The sequence below is a fragment of the Ixodes scapularis genome, unplaced genomic scaffold, assembly GCF_016920785.2.
Source record: "Ixodes scapularis isolate PalLabHiFi unplaced genomic scaffold, ASM1692078v2 PGA_scaffold12__126_contigs__length_90152505, whole genome shotgun sequence".
Classification (NCBI taxonomy): Eukaryota; Metazoa; Arthropoda; class Arachnida; order Ixodida; family Ixodidae; genus Ixodes; species Ixodes scapularis.
In genome coordinates, this window is record NW_024609838.1 from 89,770,198 (window position 1) to 89,789,265 (window position 19,068).

Here is a 19,068-nt window from a genome sequence, read left to right on the forward strand (position 1 = left end):
GTCACTACCTGTTTTTGTACGCTATTCTTTCAGAAGTTGTAAATAGAGAGAGCATGAACTAACGTTCTGGACAGCGCCTCTACTCCACCAAGGAAATACAGAGATCACGCATACACACTGAGAAATCTGGAACGTCTACTTCCCCGCAAAGCCAATTGCTGTAATTTTCGGAGGGAACTCTGCGAATGATGAGGTTGTGTCTGGACCTGAAAAGATAGACTGCGCAGCTTCACTGCGCATGACGTAAGCAAGTCAAACGACCTGCTCAATGTCGCTGTGCAGTCTGTATTTTCAGGTCATAACATATTTACGCCAATTCGTTCGCCAAGCCCCACCCTTAGATTGCAGCGATTGGCTCCCCCAAGTGCCTGACGGTAAAGTAGACGCACTAAATTGTTTGGGGTGTATATGAGGGTGTCAGCCGAACACCCAGGGAGCAAAAGAAAAAAATCCTATATTTATAGGAGTTACGTGACTCCTATGGTGTTAAAGTGCTCCACTGGACCGGGGAATTGAGACTCCCTGGGAGCCGTAAAGGCTCCCAGGGAGTATGCCACCCATAATATGGGGAGTCGTGTGAACTCCAGAGTTTTGAAAAAAGGCGTTAAACAGCACCCATAATAAGGGGACTCGAGTAAACACCCGGGAGTTAGAAATTGAGTCAAGCAACACCCCTAATTAAGGGGATCACTCGAAGCCCTAGGCGTAACATAGGGCGCTGAAAAACGCACTTGGTAGGATGTGTCGAATGAGTCGGGGGGGGGGGGGGGGGGGGATTCGAGTGATGTGCTAGACTTTAAGTACTCCCCATATATCTGGAGTACTTGAAGTCCCCGATTTAGTGGATCACATGACTCCCCAAGGAGTTCTATATGGGACATCGGTTGACTCCTCTAAAAAGAGTGCCCGTGTATACTTTTTTTTTTAGAATGTGCGTTCTTAAAACATGCTTCGACGAACATAGTGCCAGTGGTCGTCGGGGTCCGGGCGGGAGGTGTGCGACGGGTATCTTCCGGGACGGCGGTCGCCGGAGAAAGCTCCGGGTTGGGCGCGTGACGTGGAGGGCTCCGCGTGAGCTGCCAAATCATCCTGCAAAGAGGCAGAGAAGACAAACGTCAGACGCTTTCCCAGTTGTTGAAGTCACAGCCTCAGATACGCAGGACATGTCGAAGATCGTATTATTGCTCGGCAGCCAGTGCGATTAAGGCCTATAAGAAGCCCAACAACCAATCACAATGGAAGAAGCGTGCGCACATCACAAGTCCGTGTTTGCGGGACGTGCCAGCTAGGCTAAAGTGGCACGCTTGTTAACGAACTTCACACTTTCTCCCTACCACTCGGGGGGGGGGGGGGGGGGTCGCTGCGACGTCGCCCCCTCCTACAGCGCTTTAACACGTTCTAAAGAGGCACCTCAAAACTCGCCGTGTTGGCCTCTTCCCTCCGGGGTCGAACTGAAAGAATTTCCAGACTAGTTTTATCTACGGGCCAGCGTGCCGCCTGCCAGTAGGAACTTACGCGGAACACCTCTTCCCCTTCGCCCTTAAAAAAACAACCCTCCATACGCAAGCATTTATCAATCGTGAGCCAAATAATTTTCAATAGGCACACGACAGGTATTCCATTTGAGTACAATGGAACACATTTCAATCACGCAGGTCGGAACGGTTGTCTAGGGTGGTTAGGGAAGTGCTATAGAGCTTTCCAAAAAGGAAAGTTGGCCTGGTTAAGGGGGGGGGGGGGGGGTATGTTTATACAGCCTAGAACTTGGTCTGCCTCAACCGACGACGACTCACCCGCTGTAGATGAGCAATTTAGCCAGTGCAGTACAATCGCAAACCTGGGGTCTAACGTGCCCCACGACCGTACGCCGGTACGATGCTCATCCAGATCGAAACGGGCAGGGGTGGGGATTCAACGCAGGATCTCTGCTGCCTGGTTTCATTTTCAGTGTTTGTGCGTGTGACGTGTGATTTGCTGGCTTTTCGAAGCGGCGAACATGCGCGTGCTAAGCTGAGGAGATCGCACGCTGGGCTGTCTCCTCAACCCAGCACGCGCGTGTTCGTCGCTTCGGAAAGCCAGCAAATCACACGCCACACGCACAAACACTGAAAATGAAACCGTCCCGGAGCCCTTATTGAGAAGTTCTATTAGCGACGTGCGCGGCCAAAAGCGTCGCTGTAGTCAGCTTTCCACGATTGGTCAAACCATGGGCATATGAGCACTGTCAGATTGTCAACTTTGATGGTGTTAGTTTCGGACTGCGATGGCTCCTAACTTCTACTGTCTTTTTAAACACACCATCGAACTCGTCGTCGCACCCGATGGTAAGTAGCCAGAAACACAACTGGTGACGTCACGGCGAGGCAAATCCCAGTCGTGACGTCACGGAGAGAAACCATAAGAGGGCGCCACCGAAACATCTCGGCGCTAATAGACCTTTCCAATGCTTACAAAATCACAGTCCAGCGTGCGCTCTTCACAGCCCAGTACGTGCGTGTTCGTCGCTTCGGAAGGCAACCAAAGCACGCGCCATATGTACGAACATTAAAAATGGCACCGGTCACACAATCTTTTTCGGCTGCAGTCTCAATAGCTGAGACTGCAGCCAATGCTGCTAGCACGAGAGCGGGCTAGCTCGCGCTTGTAGCGTTTGTCTCCCCCCACACACACTCCCCTCTCGCCTCCCCGCGCCGCTATAAATAACAATTCTACTGTTTTTAAGAGCGGACGGAGGCCGTAAGAAAAACCGCTGTCTAGCCCAGCCGCGGAACCGATAAACCCCGAAAAATTAAATTAAACCCCGAGCCGCTGTGATAAAAACCGAGGTAAACCGAAAAACTCAGAATTGGAGCTCTCCCTGGATAAGAGCAAGCGCAGTTCACCGTTAACAAATTTATATCTACGGTCTTCTTGTTTGTACGCCGAGCTAGATCCAGTGTTGTAGGCATTACAGGGGGAAAAAAAACAACAACAACAAAATACGTTATTCGTACTTGGAAATAACAAAAAAAAAAAAAAAAATCGCCGGCACCCCGACCTACGTAATTCCAAAACCAAAAGAACGTGTTACCGCTACCAATAAAAAGTAACGTACGTTAGCTTTGCGTACCTTTTTATTTATGAATAGACCGATCTCACCAAGCGTTCTGCGCATGCGCGAGGCCGCCATAACTTTAGTTCACAGGAGGTAGGCGGCAGTGCCCGAGAGGACTCGTGCAGTCCCGTGCTCTACACGCGCAGAGCTCCAGCGAGATTGTCAAGTTCCTTTAAAGTATTGCGGAAGCGGTGGCGCAGGCAAAATGGCTGATGAGATCGGTCTATTAAGCCTGTTTCAGACAGTTGCGTTTGACTGCGTTGCGGCTGCCAGAAACCAGGACATCCCTGCTGCTTATATCGCGTGCCAAGATGATTCTGTGAATTAGATTCCACGCTTCACACGAAGCACAGATGTGCTGGTGACTCGCTTTCGGTTTTCGACGCAACGCAGTCAAACACACTCAAACACAGGTGTCTGAACCGGCCTTTAGAACGTTTTACCATTTTGACGCTAGAAAAATGCATAAGCCCAATATTTCAAGACACATTATGTCCATCCAGAAACCTAGTAAGATTACCTTATCTTTTATTTACGGCTTCAGCTAAAAACTCGCAAAGAAAACGCGAAAAACGGAAGAATTCGTATGAGTTCGTGTCCAGCACCACAAAGAAAAGTTGGATTGCAATTTTTGTTTAAGTATTGGTGAGATGTAAAGAATAGCGTACGAAATGGAAGCTTGTGCGTGTTGGTAAGGCATGATGACTAAAACGTACGGCGCACAGACAGGACAGAAGGGGCACACAATCGCTGAACTTACAACTGAAGTTAAAACACCAAGGCCCAACGTTGTATTCGACGACCAAAACAGAGAAAACACACACACCCAATGACCACGCTAGTAAATTTCAGTACCCTAATCGCGATCAGCAACCTAATCGCGATCGTGCAAGAATTGTAACTCTTTACCCTATAACAAAAAGGATGGGGCAATTACACAATCTTCCTTTAGGTACGCAATCATCGCCGCTTCGATGATTTCAATGGTCAGGGCATTGCCGCTTCTTCCAATGACTGACATGTTCCAAAATCAGCAGCACACCCACATTCACGACAGTTAATACACGATACCACCATGGTTACATTTAAGGCCGGTTCACACATGCAGCAGAGCGCCAAGTTAGCGCTACGTGAGCGCTCCAAGCAGCGTTCATGTGGCGCTCCTTGGAGCGCCACATGTACGCTTCAGAACGCACATGTACTGAAGCGCTCGGTTAGCGCTTCAGTAGCGCTCTGTTAGCGCTTCAGAAGTGCTTTTTTAGCGCTCTGTTAGCGCTACAAAAGCGCTCTGTTAGCGCTCTCATGCACGCTCCTTGTGCCGTGCTTGCTGCTGCGGAACAGCACGTGCACGGCGATTCCTTTGTTGTTGTTTTTCCTTTGCATTGAAAGAAGAGGAAGTAAAACAGCCGCTCTCCTAGCAAAGGGCCGGGCAGGCAATCCAGAGTCATGGACTCTGAGCGACTAATTGATTGGGTACGACCTCATCGCTTTCTATTCGATATGCGTGACCCTGGTTTCAAAGACACGCAGTTAAAAATAACCACCTTCGAAAGAGCTCTGTGTCTCGGTCCCTCAGCCTAGGAACAAGGTTTACTAGGTACCTGTCGGTATCTCGGTGGCGAAAGATGTCGCGCACCCAGAAGGCTCTTCTGGGCGTTAAGCCGTCCACACACATATGCACTAACCGCGTATCTCAGAGCATTGGTCGCATTTCTATTTCAGCATCCTACATGTCCGCCATGGTCCTGCTGATTCCCACCCAAGCACAGGAACCGGAACCGCAGTGCACGCGCTAATCCGCAGCACCGCGGTACAAGAAGCGCTACTAAAGCGTTAACAAGGCGCTACTGAAGCGCTAGCAAGGCGCTACTGGAGCGCTAACAAAGCGCTACTGGAGCGCTAACAAAGCGCTACAGAAGCGCTAATCGCGCGCTGTGTTAGAACTAAGTCACGCGCCAGAAAGCGCCACATGAGCGCTCCTTGGAGCGCTCACGTAGCGCTAACTTAGCGCTCCGCTGTATGTGTGAAGAGGCCTTTATAGTGTTTCCTTAAAGGGATACTACAACAAACTTTCGGCATTTCTTTTTTTTTTTGTTTTGAGGTCTATACGTGTTCAAAGGAGCAGTATGACATAGGACACACCAATATCTCGTTAAAAAAAGACACGAAAAGGAATTTTAAAACAAAATAAACGATCTGCAAAGAATACCTGGTAGATGTCGCTAAAGTCCTTGGTCCTGTCTCGCTTCCTCGTGTTCTCGTTTTTTAGGCGCTTCACAAGTTAAACATGTACCAACTAGCCCACCTATCTATTTTACTGTGCTAAAGCCTCGTTTGTAATGCCGTCTCCGGGAAAGGTACTCAAGTAGTGCGCATGAAAAACACATAAAAATGTGCTACTCCGCACGTTTCGTGGCCGAGTGGTACAAGGAGCTGCTCTGGCGATAGCGACGTCTCGGTGGCGGTGGTTCGAATCCACTTCAAGCGCAAAGGTTTTTTTCCTTTTTTTTCGACGTATTTTTTGTGCGAAATTGTGCGCATTGCGGAAGTGTATAATTTCAATTCCTATTCTCTTATTGTTTTTATTTATAAGGCGGTAGACTAGGGGCTGGTGTTCCGTTTGAACCCCGCACCGGCCTCGTCAAAACGGAAGAACGGTCGAGATCCAGGGCGTCTCAATTTAAAGCCGTTTATTTACATGGTAGCGTGAAAATCAGAGAGTACCTTGAGAGTGCGGTGGACGGTCCTTTATACAACGAATACTGGAATTAGAGGACCGCACTGCCATTGGTCAGACGGCTTGGCATTCCCTCGCGTGATGGGACTTCATGGAAGTTTCCTTCAGAGTCCAAATACTCGCCGGTGTATGGAAGTCATCCAGACGGCAGTATCTCGTTGCTCTGGTGCCGGCGTTCCCATGAACCGGGAGTAATTCACAATAGACGCGTACACAACACACGGCACTCGAGAGCAGGATCGAGTGTTGTTTCCTTTTCCGAGGAAAGCAGGGGCCTCGGAATACAGGCACGGGCATGTGCGTCGTCCACTTAACCGACCAAGGTTAAGGTGCCTCAGGCAGACGGAGCAGACCGAGGTTACGGTCCCGCAGGCAAACAAACCCAGACGCTTCGGAATGCAACCACGGGCATCGTCCGCTTAGCCGATCAAGACGAAGCCGTAGGCACGATTCATCACCGACACGGTTCCTTCTTGAGGCTTGATTCACTTTGAAGCCACAAGGCCGATTTTAACACCAGAAGTAACAGAAGGCAGTTCACAACACGGTCCGCGTGCTCGAAACTTTCACGTTGCGAGGTCCTCGCTTCGGGGACGCCACCTTGCCAGACACTCCGGTGTCGTTAATGACCGTCTCCAGGACTTCACGGACCGACGTCTCCGGGAAACGCGTTCTTGGACTCGCGTACACGTTGGCGATCACCTGCTTGAACTTTTTCGAGATCTTCACACAACGAATCTCCGAAAATATCCGAGCAGGAGAGGAAAGCTTCCCTGCGTAAGAGGCCATCTTCTCAAAACCGGCAAGGCAGGGGAAGCCGCATAACCCGAAAACCCGAAGCGACTGCCGCACGGACGAAAACGGAGAACAATTTGAACTTTGGAGTAGTTTACCTTATCTTTTCCTTTTTATTGAAAAAAAATCGGTGTTTTGTCGATATCATAACGCCACTATCAGTTACTAGCTCCAAAAATGCACATTTTACGATTTTTTTTTTCTTGCATGGGTAGCACTATTTTATGGGGCGAACGTAGGCGGTCGGCAGTGCAAACCGGTGCGCTAGCTTTGACTGCGTTGCACGCTATCTATGAAACGGAGTATAGGAAACTTCACAGGTAGTGGCGATAACTGTCTGGCCAAGAACTATAGGCTCCTTGCACTGACGTCACATCGCATACTTTTGAACACCATGTAAGAGGAGGAGAGGGAAGCTGTTTCTGTAAGAATTTTGAGTGACAGTTTAATCTTCTATAATCTTCTGGGAGGAGAATAGCGACGCTTGTGCAAATCCGGGAGGCACAAAGGAGGATCCTGATAAGACGGGAGCTCCTTCTTCCCCTTTTCTCTGGAGGTCATCGGAAATGACGTCATGCGCAACAGCTCTACGGCCAGCACAAGAAAAGAGGGGAGAGAGGAGCTCCCCACTCAACGGGACTCTCTTCTGTGTGTCCCAGAGGTAGCTATTCTCCCTCTACAAGATTCTAGAAGATTAGCCCGTCACTCAAAATTCACGCAAAAGCAGCTGTGACAAGTATGTAGCGCCCCCTCCAGTCCACCCGTCTGTGGCCGCCAGGCTCTGCGGGCAACATTGATCACCGCAGCAATAAACGCGGTGGAGCTCACGCCGCCCCGGTCAGTAATCGTTCACCCCCACGACCAGGCTGCAAGTCGTCTCTTCTCGGCGGGTGCTTCGGCCCCCTTCGTTCACGTTCTCGAAAGATCGTGAGAGCAGCTTTGCGGTTAGTTTTGGTGGCCGGATCGCTGGCGTGCTTCGACCGCTTCGGTGGCTGGAACGGCTAGGACATCCTATCGACATCAGCCTCGCCGCAGGTTTGCTCATCGCGAGACAAACTACGTCGCTATTGCACCGGATGTGACGTGCATTCTTCTGGCTGCTCTCCTAGCGCTTGCCGGAGTGGCCGTCTATATAACGGAAAATACGGCCATTAGGCTCAAAATACAAACTTGCGATTGCCACTGATGGATATTGTGGATCATATTCGGCCTGTTTCTGAACACCACGGATATATTTACAATTTCGTTGAAGTATCCCTTTAATCAATCGTTCAGGCATCTGCAATTTTTCCCTTAGTACTGTTTACGACAGGAAAGCGGAATGGAACACAACTTCTTTCTGTGCATTCAACATACCGATTTTGATGCTTCTTAATTAGCACGGCTGAGAGACTCCCCAACTGTATGATTAACGTTTCTAAAAAGCTTAGACAACTTGTTAGAGGCAGAGAAGTATGATCAAGGTACCTACGTTACAAGTTACTCGCAATAAGTAACATGAGTACGTCATGCATTACTTTGTTGGAAATGTAACGACTGCCCTACTACGTTACGGAAAAAATAGCGCGTTACCGGTAACGCCGTTACTTGTAACGTGTTACCGCCATTACTGCCTGGAGTCCGTACTGATTCTTTCCTTTTCGTTTCCTTCCCTTCTCAGTACCGGGACGAGTGTCAACTGTCCATGGTCACGCGCACCTTCCCTGGGGTTCCCATGCCTGTGTCCTGTCTGTTTCAACATAGAAATCCCAATAAACACAGATTTTTTTGGACCAAGACTTAAAATCGACACCGGAAATTGCCGAATCATGGCAAAAATAAGCCCCCAGAACAAATCTTTCGATACAAAGACACTAAACCCGGAACTTGTAGGACGGTCCCGTCGCGTAGGTCGTACAGAAACTGCCTGCAGACGCGTTTGTACATGCGCATGAAGTCAACATGCTTCGAATACGCGTGAGACGTGTCCGCGTACAATTATGTCATCCTGCCTGCAGCGCGTCTATCGTATGAGCGCTGTGACTGATACATCATACAGTCTGCTGAGAGGCGTGCTTCTTACTGCCATTGGTTATAGAAAAACTGTCTGGAGACATCCTGTGCATGAAGAAACATTTGTCGAAGATCCTCGAGGCGTGGTGGCGGCTAATTCCGCCCTCCTGTCTGCAACGAACGCTGTTTTATGCACTACGAGCGAAGGGCTTAATTATCTGCCACGCTCTAAGTTCCCGTCCGCACGTCACAAGCACGATCGCAGCCTACGCTACAATCCCAACGAGCCCACATCGTGACGGTACGTGACACCTATATGTGACTTGGCATCATGACGTCACGCCAAGGCTTTATACACGGGCGAAACCTTCGCAATTCGCCTTTCAGTACCGTTCATATTTCCCCGCCGAAAGAGGAGCCATTTAGAACGCCCTTAAAGGATTCCGAAGAAACTTTTTTTTTTTCGCTCACGTTTAGAAACATGTAGAGGCAACCGCACGAGAAATGTGACTGTTACTCACGGCGAACCGGACGGAGGAGACCCGACCGAAAGAGGCGTTCAGGGACCTGGTGGTCCGCTCGATCCCCTGGGCGAGATCGCAGTCCAGGCGAGGCGGAGGACGTTGAGAAGCCACGTCCACCCAGCCGACTTGGGGCGGGGATCTCCAAGGCCCCCATGTCGACGCAGGCTCCGACGCGCCGAGGAACCTGGACGAAACCCCAAACGCCGTGAGGAAATTCATATATTTTTCTGGTTTCGCAATAGAGTCTGCACCCGCGGTCCGGATGGTCTTAATTCGGTTGAAGAAGTGTATTAACGCAAAGGATTTAAGTGCTGGGATGCCCGAGAAAAGTGTGACCGGAACGCGACGAAAACCCCCAAAAAAACATTTGTAGCACGTGCTCCAGAGGACAACCAGTACAAAGGAACACGTTATTGAGGCGAAAGAGTAAGAAATTCGAAAGAAGTAACAAAATTCTGCAAGCGCCCCGACGGAAATCAAACCCACGACCCCAAGGTTTTGAGCCCGAAACTCTACCAGTGCGCCAAAGGGGCAGAGGTGAAGTGTTGGCGACTAATGGCGCGTTACACCTGCGGATTCGGGGGCAAATCCGCGCACGCGGATCTGCGCAGGCGGAAGGTGGGTTTTTGAGCAGGGTGGGGAAATGCGCTTGTCACTGGCGGGAAATCTGGGTATATACGGGTCCCGGACTGATCCAGATTTTCTGCCAGCGACGACTGGATTTCTACACCCGGTTTCCAGATCCACTTTCGCCTACGGAGATTCGCCCGCAAATCCACAAGCCCTAGTGAAAAAATCAGTTGTATGAGAAATTTCTCGTGTCCAATAAACAGATATGAATCATTCAAGATATATAAGAACATATAACAACCATATAAGAACTACATAAGAACTATACAGGAACTACATGAGCTATATAAGAACCAGATAAGAAACTTATAGGAACTACATAAGCTATATAAGAACCAGATAAGGAACTTATAAAAAAACTTCACAGAAGTTTCTTATATGGTGCTTGTATGTTCTTATGTATCTTATATAGTTCTTATATGGTTCTTTTATGGCTCTTATATGTTCTTATACATCTGGTATGATTCATATGTGTTTATTGGACACGAGAAATTTCTCATACAAATAAGAATTTTAAATAGCAAGTCTAAACGCGCATTGAGGGGCAGTGACCAACGCGAAAGCCGGCGTTTGGTGTTTAAACGCGTTCAACCACTGAGTGGATTCAGAGACAGCTAGCTTTGCGTCTGTCTACCCACTAATCGTTCCAACCAGAACTTGGTGGTCTCACCCCATTCTCTCCCTCAGATCCTATTCGTACAATCAACCACAACAAAAAGAAAGAACTGCACAGATTGCTACAAGCTTCGAAGGTTACCACTGAAACGTATTCTGTGCATACCGACTTTATCCGTCGGATCAAGATAAATTATGCAATTTCTTGCTTTCTCTCGCTTTTACATTATCGGTGCGGATAATTGCCTGGATAATAATTATAACGTTAAAACCTTTCACTCAAACGCTAAATTGTTTTTGATTGAAAAAATATTTTCAAAATTTTGTTTTGTTTCTATGAATAGTTCGTATGTGGTGCATGGTCCTAGTAAGGTGAGGGCTATGCACCAAGGCGCTGCATAATAGTCCTTACCTGATGCCAAGTTCGTGCGTAAAAATTTATCGCACACAGCGCACCTTGACGAATGTGCCTTATTAGCTCTCAAGAAAGCTCGTTTCATTAATCAATATTTATTAACACACCCTTTTCACGAACTCTGTATCGTCATAATGAAGGATCTAGACAAAACGAATCCCACTGTGCAAGACTCGAGCGTTGCATAGTCCGCAAAATACGGCGCCGATTAAGAAATGTAACCACCTCGATCTTACGTATCCAGTTAGAATTCGCAGAATGCTGACACAGCGGATGTTACAAAGCGACATATAATATTTTCCGCTATGTTTAGCGGACGCTCGGTCACGCGACGTATACTCGCGTGACGCCAATTTCGTTGCCACGTGACGTCACGGCGTCACCTAAAGCCGTGACATCACTCAACGCGATAACGTAACAGTGGCGCCACGTGAAACTATGTCACGTGACTTTACGTCATGTCCACCGTTCCTATATCAATTCAGTTACGGAACTGGCCGTGAACGCTGCTTCCAGGTGCGGTACTCCCCATCTTCCCCCACGGCCGCCTATACCGTCGTTCCACGCGTCACCGTTTCGGGTACGGCTGCTACGGCAACTGCATTTTTTTCTATGGAATACAGATGTCTTGAAACGAGATTATAGATAATCTATTAAGGTATGTTGTTGGGATAGTTGGTTCATCTTAGTTAAACATATAAAATAGAGAAAAAAAGAAGACAGGGACACAAAGTAAACGGGACGAGCGCTAACTTTCAACTATTTTTACAGGGTAAAAATGGCTTAAAGTTAGGGCTTGTCTTGTTTACTTTGTATCCCTCTTTTTTGCGTTATTTTATGTTTAACTTAAATTCTAGATTGCGCTTCAAACAACGAGAGTCGGACTAGAGGGGGAAAGGGGCCTATAACCACCTCTGCGAGAGTTCCACAACTGAGCTAATTGATCTAGTACCGTTGTCAACGTCACGTTGGCACGTGACTGCCTAATGTGACGTGCAGCGTTTAAGTCACTTCACATGAACGCGTAACAGTCGCTCAAACCACGTGATCTCCGTAAGCCCGTGTAAATATAATGTCGTGATACATTTTCGTGACGCTCTAGACTTTAAAACCAGGCCATACAATTTACCTGAGTTAAAGCTGCCGTGCAAGAATATTGGGCTGGAATGTTTCTGATTGTACACACGTTTCCTGTCACTATAGCTGCAGCCTGGTAACAGGTTCAGAACAACAGTTTTTTTTAAATTTTTTTCACAGGGTAAAAATGCCTCCAGGACGCACTCGTTGCATTCCGTATGGCTTCGGCTGCGCCTGCGACGAAGCGTTATCAAAGGCGGAAAGGTCGCACTGAGGCGAAATAACTACTCAATCGTCGCCCAGGCATTGATTATACTTTGGAAGGAGTGCCAATCGAACGTGTGATTGAAAAAAATTGGGTTGTGTGTGTGTTTATACAGCCTAGAACTTGGTCTGCCTCACAGGGGCGACGAGTCTCCCAGCTGTAGATGAGCAATTTAGCCAGTGCAGTACAATCGCTAGCCTGGGGTCTTTAACGTGCACCACGCAGTAGTGATACACGACCGCACGCCGGTACGATGCTCCTCCAGATCGAAACGGGCAGGGGTGGGGCTCGAACCCAGGATCCCTGGGTTCTGCAGCGCGAGCTTTCGCTCCACGTGCTCCGAGCTGATGTGCGCTAGACCAAACGTGTGATTGTTTGAAAGGATCTCGGCGTGAACGTTGAAAGCGCGCTATTGTTCAATGCTCACCTGCCATTTATTGTTAGCAGAGCAGTGAAAATGCTCAGTTAAATATCTCGCCTGACTTAATAATTCAGAGACACCGCTTCCTCAGTTCGATCGACGCTTCTATTCGCTTCAATGATTTGGAACTCGCTAACAGCTACGCAGTCATCGAGCATTGAATCTGTGCAAAAGCGATTGATACGTCTTGTGTGCGACGGACACTTCTAGCGTCGTTTTCATTATAGTTATGATTTTCTTCCGAATAGTTTTAATTCGCCTTTTGTAGAATAAAAAAACTCAATCGTGATATTTTTTCGTTTGTTTGCACAGCGCTAATGGTGCGTTTGATTGGGACCTACTTTAGAGCTGTATCGGTTTCCATGTCCCTTCACGCGTTACTAAATATTTTACCGAATTTTACGTTCGTTCTATCTGTAAAGCCTCGCCAATGTCACGTGAACAGATCGCATTTAATGGGATTGCATCATCTCGCATAGACACATTAAGTGATCAGGCACTTTTCCGAAACGAGCTGATGTGTACAATAGCAAGTATGTCGTGTTTCGTACGAAGCAGAACAATCTTTTTTTGTGCGTGCTATTCGAATTTTTATATGATTTCTGTTTGGTGAGAATTGTTATTACATTTGCGCACCAAAGGGAAGACCCAGATATGGTTGTGTTTGGAGAAAAAAAAATATTTTCTGTTTGATTTTTTAAAAGCAGCATCTTCATCAATGTTCTCTTCATCATACAAGCAGATGTCTTTGATGTACCCATGTCTGTATCTGGTTTTGTGTGTTCGTGCAAAAAATAATACTAATATTAATAATAATAATAATGATGATTATTTGTATTATATAGGGTGGTTCAAGTCAATAGGCTCGATCTAAAATGAACCGTAAAAATCGACGCCTGCACGTAGCCATCTAAACTTTTCGCCAAAGGTGTAATCCACAGGTCGGTGTTTTCTTGTAAAATTACGAAGCGTAGTTCTCTTTCTGTAAAAAATAGGGCCAAGAAACTTGCCAGGGTCTACGGCGGGCGGCGACCCAGACAACCAAGTCCAGTAGCGGGGTGTGTTTGGCGTTCGTATTGATAGATGGCGACAGGAGCAGCGTCTGAAGGTGCAGCCGACCAGCGAAAGATAGCAGACGACACGCAGACGAAATCCGTTGGTAGCAAAAGCGCCGGCGTTATGCAGACGCGTTTTTTTTTACTTTAAGTTTTGCTTTTATTGTTTGCATTTATTTTTTAACCGAAGGTTAATTTCAAACGGATTATATTCATTTTAATAACAAAAGGTGGTCGCGAGCCGTCGCGATAAGGAGGTAGCGCCATCTATGAATACGAACGCCAAACACACCCCGCTACTGGACCCCTGTCGTCTGCGTTGCTACCCGCCGTAGACCCTGGCAAGTTCCTTGGACTTATTTTTTACAAAAAGAGAGCTACGCTTTGTAATTTTTCAAAAAAAAAAAAAAAAAAAGCCGACCTGTGAATTACACCTTTGACGAAAACTTTACATGGCTACGTGCAGGCGTCGATTTTTACGGCCCATTTTAGAGCGAGCCTGGTGACTTGAACCACCCTATACTTATAGAGGCTGTAATACCTGTTAGATATTGCGTACTATAAATATAACATCACGCATGTCGGAGAGAAGATTGCAGTGATTCTTGGGGATGCGGGAACAACACAGTTCGATGAAGCCATTTTATAAATTACTCTAGTTTCGTACGAAAACTACACAACTCAATAAACTATTTGGTATTGTAAAAAGGCTGTTTTTTGTTTTTGTTTTTTTTGCTGCATCAAATTTTTAAATAAAGAAGGAACGTCCTATGAATGCGGTTTTCACGGCGTGTTTATATCGCTCGGCGGACATTAGATGGGATTATAACCATCGCTATTATCAGACTACTTAACTAAAATTTGTTAATTAACCTTTAGTTATTGTAATTAAGATATGTGTTTATATTATAAAGTTTGGGGCGGTAGTATGCCAAGACAGTTCCATTTTGTAGAATTCGCGTAATTAGCTCGTGTTCCGAGATATCTGCCCCCGAATGTTCTACTTAATTCGACTTCTTTTCACTCAATTCGACAAACCCGCGAAAGGGGGCACTATAGCCGAACTTTGCTACATTAAGAAGAAAAAAGTGCGAAATTCGCGAACGAACATCGTGGTACAAGGGCTGGTTACGCGAATTTTACAAAATGAAAGTCTTGGTATATGACCGCCTCAAATTTGTAATATAAATTTATATCCTAATAAGAGTAATTAAAGAAAAGTTGATTAACAAATGTTAGTTAATAAGCTTAATATTAGTGACGGTTATATTCTAATCTAATGTGCACCAAGCCATATAAACATAGAGTAAAAAACCCCATATTCGTATAACTTTTCCCTCCGTCATTTAAAACTTTGATGCAGCTAAAGAAAAAACAACAAATCCCTGAATTTAGGGCTGCGTGCCCCGTTTAAAAATGCGTCAATCAGTCGGTTACACCGACTGATTGACACATTTTGAAACACTTGATTCGTCTTCGTTTGGCCTCCGGGATCACAAATATCATGATTATTTTTCAATTTTGTGCGCGGAGGCTGCAGAATATAGTTCTCGAAGTACCGCCGAAGCCCCTCCTTCCCGGGGTGTTACGTCTCCGCTCTCGTGCATCTTCAGCGCCTATCAAAGCTATGCACGCACACTCTTGCTATTTTCAAATCCTGGGTTCAATCCCCAACCGTGCCCGTTTCGATCTGGATGAGCATCGTACCGCCGTGCGGTCGCGTACCACTACTGCGTGCTGCACGTTAAAGACCCCAGGCTAGCGGTTGTACTCCACTGGGCAAATTGCTCATCTAGAGCTGAGACACCAGACGCCCACTGAGGCAGACCAACTTCCGGCTGTATAACCTTACACAGCAATTTTGCTGGTTTTTTCTATTTTCAAAACAAAGTAAAAAAACAAACAAAAATCTTTCACGCCTGGTGTTACAAAAAAAAAAAAAAAAAAACAGCGCCAGCGTATGGTCATGAACAGTGCCATAGCCTCCTACATACTGACAAAGCCTGGCAGATCGCCACGAGAAGCGGCCGCCGAATTTGAAAAGGTGGAGCGGAAGACAACGGATCAGAGGAGAGTCACGTGACTGGCGCCCCGCTGCGGCAAGACGCCGAAACACACCTCTCCCGAGCGAACACGTGTGTTTCGGGTCGTCGCCGCTGCAAAAGCTGCGCTCTGACGTCCAGGTTCCCCCCAGAGCCCTATATCGTGAGAGTTTGGCCGATGGGCGGAGCAAAGGCCGCCGCCAGCGCCGAATACTTCCCCCGTGGTTAGAGCGTAAACTAAATGTGTGACACACCATCGACCAGTCAGCAGACCGCGCCGTCACAATATTGGAAACGACATTTAAAGCATGAAACCATCAACAGAGTGTGCAGATGCTTTTATCTTCAAAGAATTGTTTGACCTGTTTGGTGAACGCTTCATTTCGTGTTTATTCATAACACCATCAATTATGTTATCTGTTCATAGCCTGCTTTATTTCGTTACGGCGGTTATTGTCTTTTTTTTTTTTTTTGATGGTAACATTTTTTGCTCCTGTAGGACTGGGGGGTGGGGAGCAGGGGCTATGTCAGGCATTGTGCCTTTATCTCTGCCCCTCTGCGGAAACAAATCCGCAAAACAAATAAAGGAAAAAAAAAAATAGGAGCGTTCATTTTCGGCGTCTCGGTGACATTTTGCTCTGGGCCGGCTTGCTAGATCAGCGTCTCAGCTGAGACAGGCTGAAAGAAAACAGTGCAAAGGGCGGGGCGCGCGAGTGTCTTGATCGAGTCCCGCTCGGCTCGTGCGTTGGCTTTGGCAGTGCTTTCTTTCCGGCAGACTCGGCAGAGACGCTGTTTCTAGCACGTCGGTTTGGAGCGCACGTTCGTTTATTCTACCGTTGAATATGGATGTGACGAAAACCTCACATGCACCAACTTTTCAGTCACCAAGAGTTATACCTTTTTACTCGAGCAACGCTAAAACGGCTTAAATTAGTCGAGTCGCATTTTTAGAGCTCACGATTGCAGCTAGGGGCTGTTTCGCGGCCTGTGGTTGGCCCTGAGATGCTCGCCTATTCCAACCAATGTATGGCCAAACTCCCCCGATACACGGCTCTGCAGGTTCCGTTAAAGCCCCTTCATGTTTCAAAAGTAGCGCAGGCTGCGTCGATGCATGAGGCACGTGCGCGCAACCCTTGGGAACATCATGGCGGTACAGCGCAGCACTGAGCTAGATTTCAGACGCCATGTTCTCCCCAGAAGTGGCGCGCGGCACGTGTCTCGAGCAGTTCCACAACAATGAATGGCGTCACTTTTCCCAAGATAGGGGGGGCTTTAGGTTCCCCGAGTAATTGCTATCTGATGCTTTGTGCTACCAGATTTTCGCGCTCCAAATCAGCGACCGGGCACTCTATGTCTTAGTCGTCGAACTGCCAGGCTTTTGTGAGTATTAGCGGCGAGATGTTTCGGTGGCGCCCGGGGGATTGGTGACCGAGTGGTCTAGCGCACACCAGCTCGGAGCACGTAGAGCGAAAGCTCGCGCTGCAGAACCCAGGGATCCTGGGTTCAATCCCCACCCCTGCCCGTTTCGATCTGGATGAACATCGTACCGGCGTGCGGTCGTGTATCACTACTGCGTGGTGCACGTTAAAGACCCCAGGCTAGCGGTTGTACCGCACTGGCTAAATTGCTTATCTACACTGGGTAACAATGTCGCCATGTTCTGGCAGACTAAACAACGACTAATTTGTTTGTTTTTTTGTTCGGTGGCGCCCTCATATGGTTACCTTTCGTGACGTCATTACCTTGCGAATAACATGTTCGATGGTGTTTGTAATTAGCATGGCGGAAGCTTGAAATCATAGCGTTCTTGAACCAACAGTGTCAACACCGTCAAAATTGAAGTCCTCACGTTCCTCTCATTTCCGTCCATGAGAACTTCTTTGCTGATGTCATAGTCAGCACTCCGCCAATCGTGGAAGGCGGACCACCGCGACGCTTTCGATCGCGCACGTCGCCAATAGAGGAAGCTATGACACTGCTTGCACTGCACGAGCGCGCGTGCTTGGCAGGGACGCTGAAAGCCTGGAGCTCACGCTTGTAGCATCGGTTGCGTCCGGACTTAAGTTGAAAGGAAGATAGTGCGGGGGAATATCCCTGGCAAACGCAAACTTGGAATTGCACGCGCTGGCCCCCACGGGCGACACGCGCTTGACGGCCCAAAGACCCTAGTATGACGTAACGACTGCTTTTAATTTATTCGTGTTTTCTAGCGTTCAGTTATATCTTCGGGGAAAACGAACGTGACACTCAGAATCACGGGATAGTTTTTTTTTTTTAAGAACCTCTTCAGTTTTGCTCTAAGTACATTGTAGAAGTTAAGAGCTTACTCACACGGCGGACAAACGTTCGGAACCAGGTCCGCGGACCAGAAAAATGTGCGTATCAGGTGACCTTGACGTCATTACAGCCGAATCCGCAGGTCCGCGGTAAATCCGTAGACCTGGGTCTAAATTCCATGGTTACCGCGGACCAAAGTGAGGGCTGCGAGTCCGAACTCGTAGTTGGGTTTGCCCACAGGCCAAACCCAACACAGACCTAGTCACACAGGACGGTCAACCCCGTTATCAATGTGGTCTATGTAAAACAGATGACCATCATATCACGTCTCCCAACTGCCCCCGCAAGCGACAAGCGACACTGCGCTCCCGCCAACAAAACCGGCTGCTGGATAGGCAGTTGCCGACGAAGAATAGGTTTCTGCCCTTACTGGATGTTGATCCGGGAGATGCCGACGAAGGGGGGGACTTCCCAACGCTGTCCTACGCAAATGCGATCGTGAAATCCAAACGGCAGTCACAACGCCGGATGCAGAGAGCCCCCGCTCAGGAAACCTCGGCTACGGAGATTGATCAACAAATTGAGCGCCTTACACGGGACATCGCCAGAAGTCAGGAGCTCCTACAACAATTACAGGCCAGGCGACAACAACTACGGATAGCCCCAGCTCGACCTCGGGAGAGCCAGGAACACGACTTCAGTGCTGACGACGACACTCAGGATGTCCAAATGACAACCCACCAGCTTCTCATGGCCATATACCAACACCTGAAAGGCTCCCCACGACGTTGTGGAGTAAAATCGCCATAGGTACCGTGATGCAGTGGAACTGCAGAGGCCTCGCTGCCAGGCGCAACGAGCTTCTCTTTCGTATGCAGTATGGCATCATCAAGCCCTGGGCATTCCTCCTCCAAGAAACACACGGTCTGCCCAACCTCTATCAATTCACGGGGTATCACTGTCCCTCCATTATTGACAGGCGCTTTGGAATAGACGACACTGCTCCTGGCAAGGCGGCGATTTACGTCCGTACTGATATTCCACAAGAGCAGATTGATACGTCACAGTGGTGCACACAACGACAGGCGGTGGTAGCCGTCCTTGTCCGACGCAAACAAACTAAGGTGAT

The 19,068-nt window shown here is 48.0% G+C and overlaps 1 long non-coding RNA gene across 1 annotated transcript; it reads right to left on the reverse strand.

The window, feature by feature from the left end:
• Window positions 1–294: 294 nt before the first annotated feature.
• On the reverse strand, window positions 295–9,268 carry LOC121835191. The gene is made up of 2 exons (XR_006077507.1): window positions 9,140–9,268; window positions 295–1,089 (listed from the first exon to the last, which is right to left on the reverse strand). It is a non-coding gene; the product is annotated as an uncharacterized LOC121835191 (long non-coding RNA).
• Between the last annotated feature and the right edge of the window lie 9,800 nt (window positions 9,269–19,068).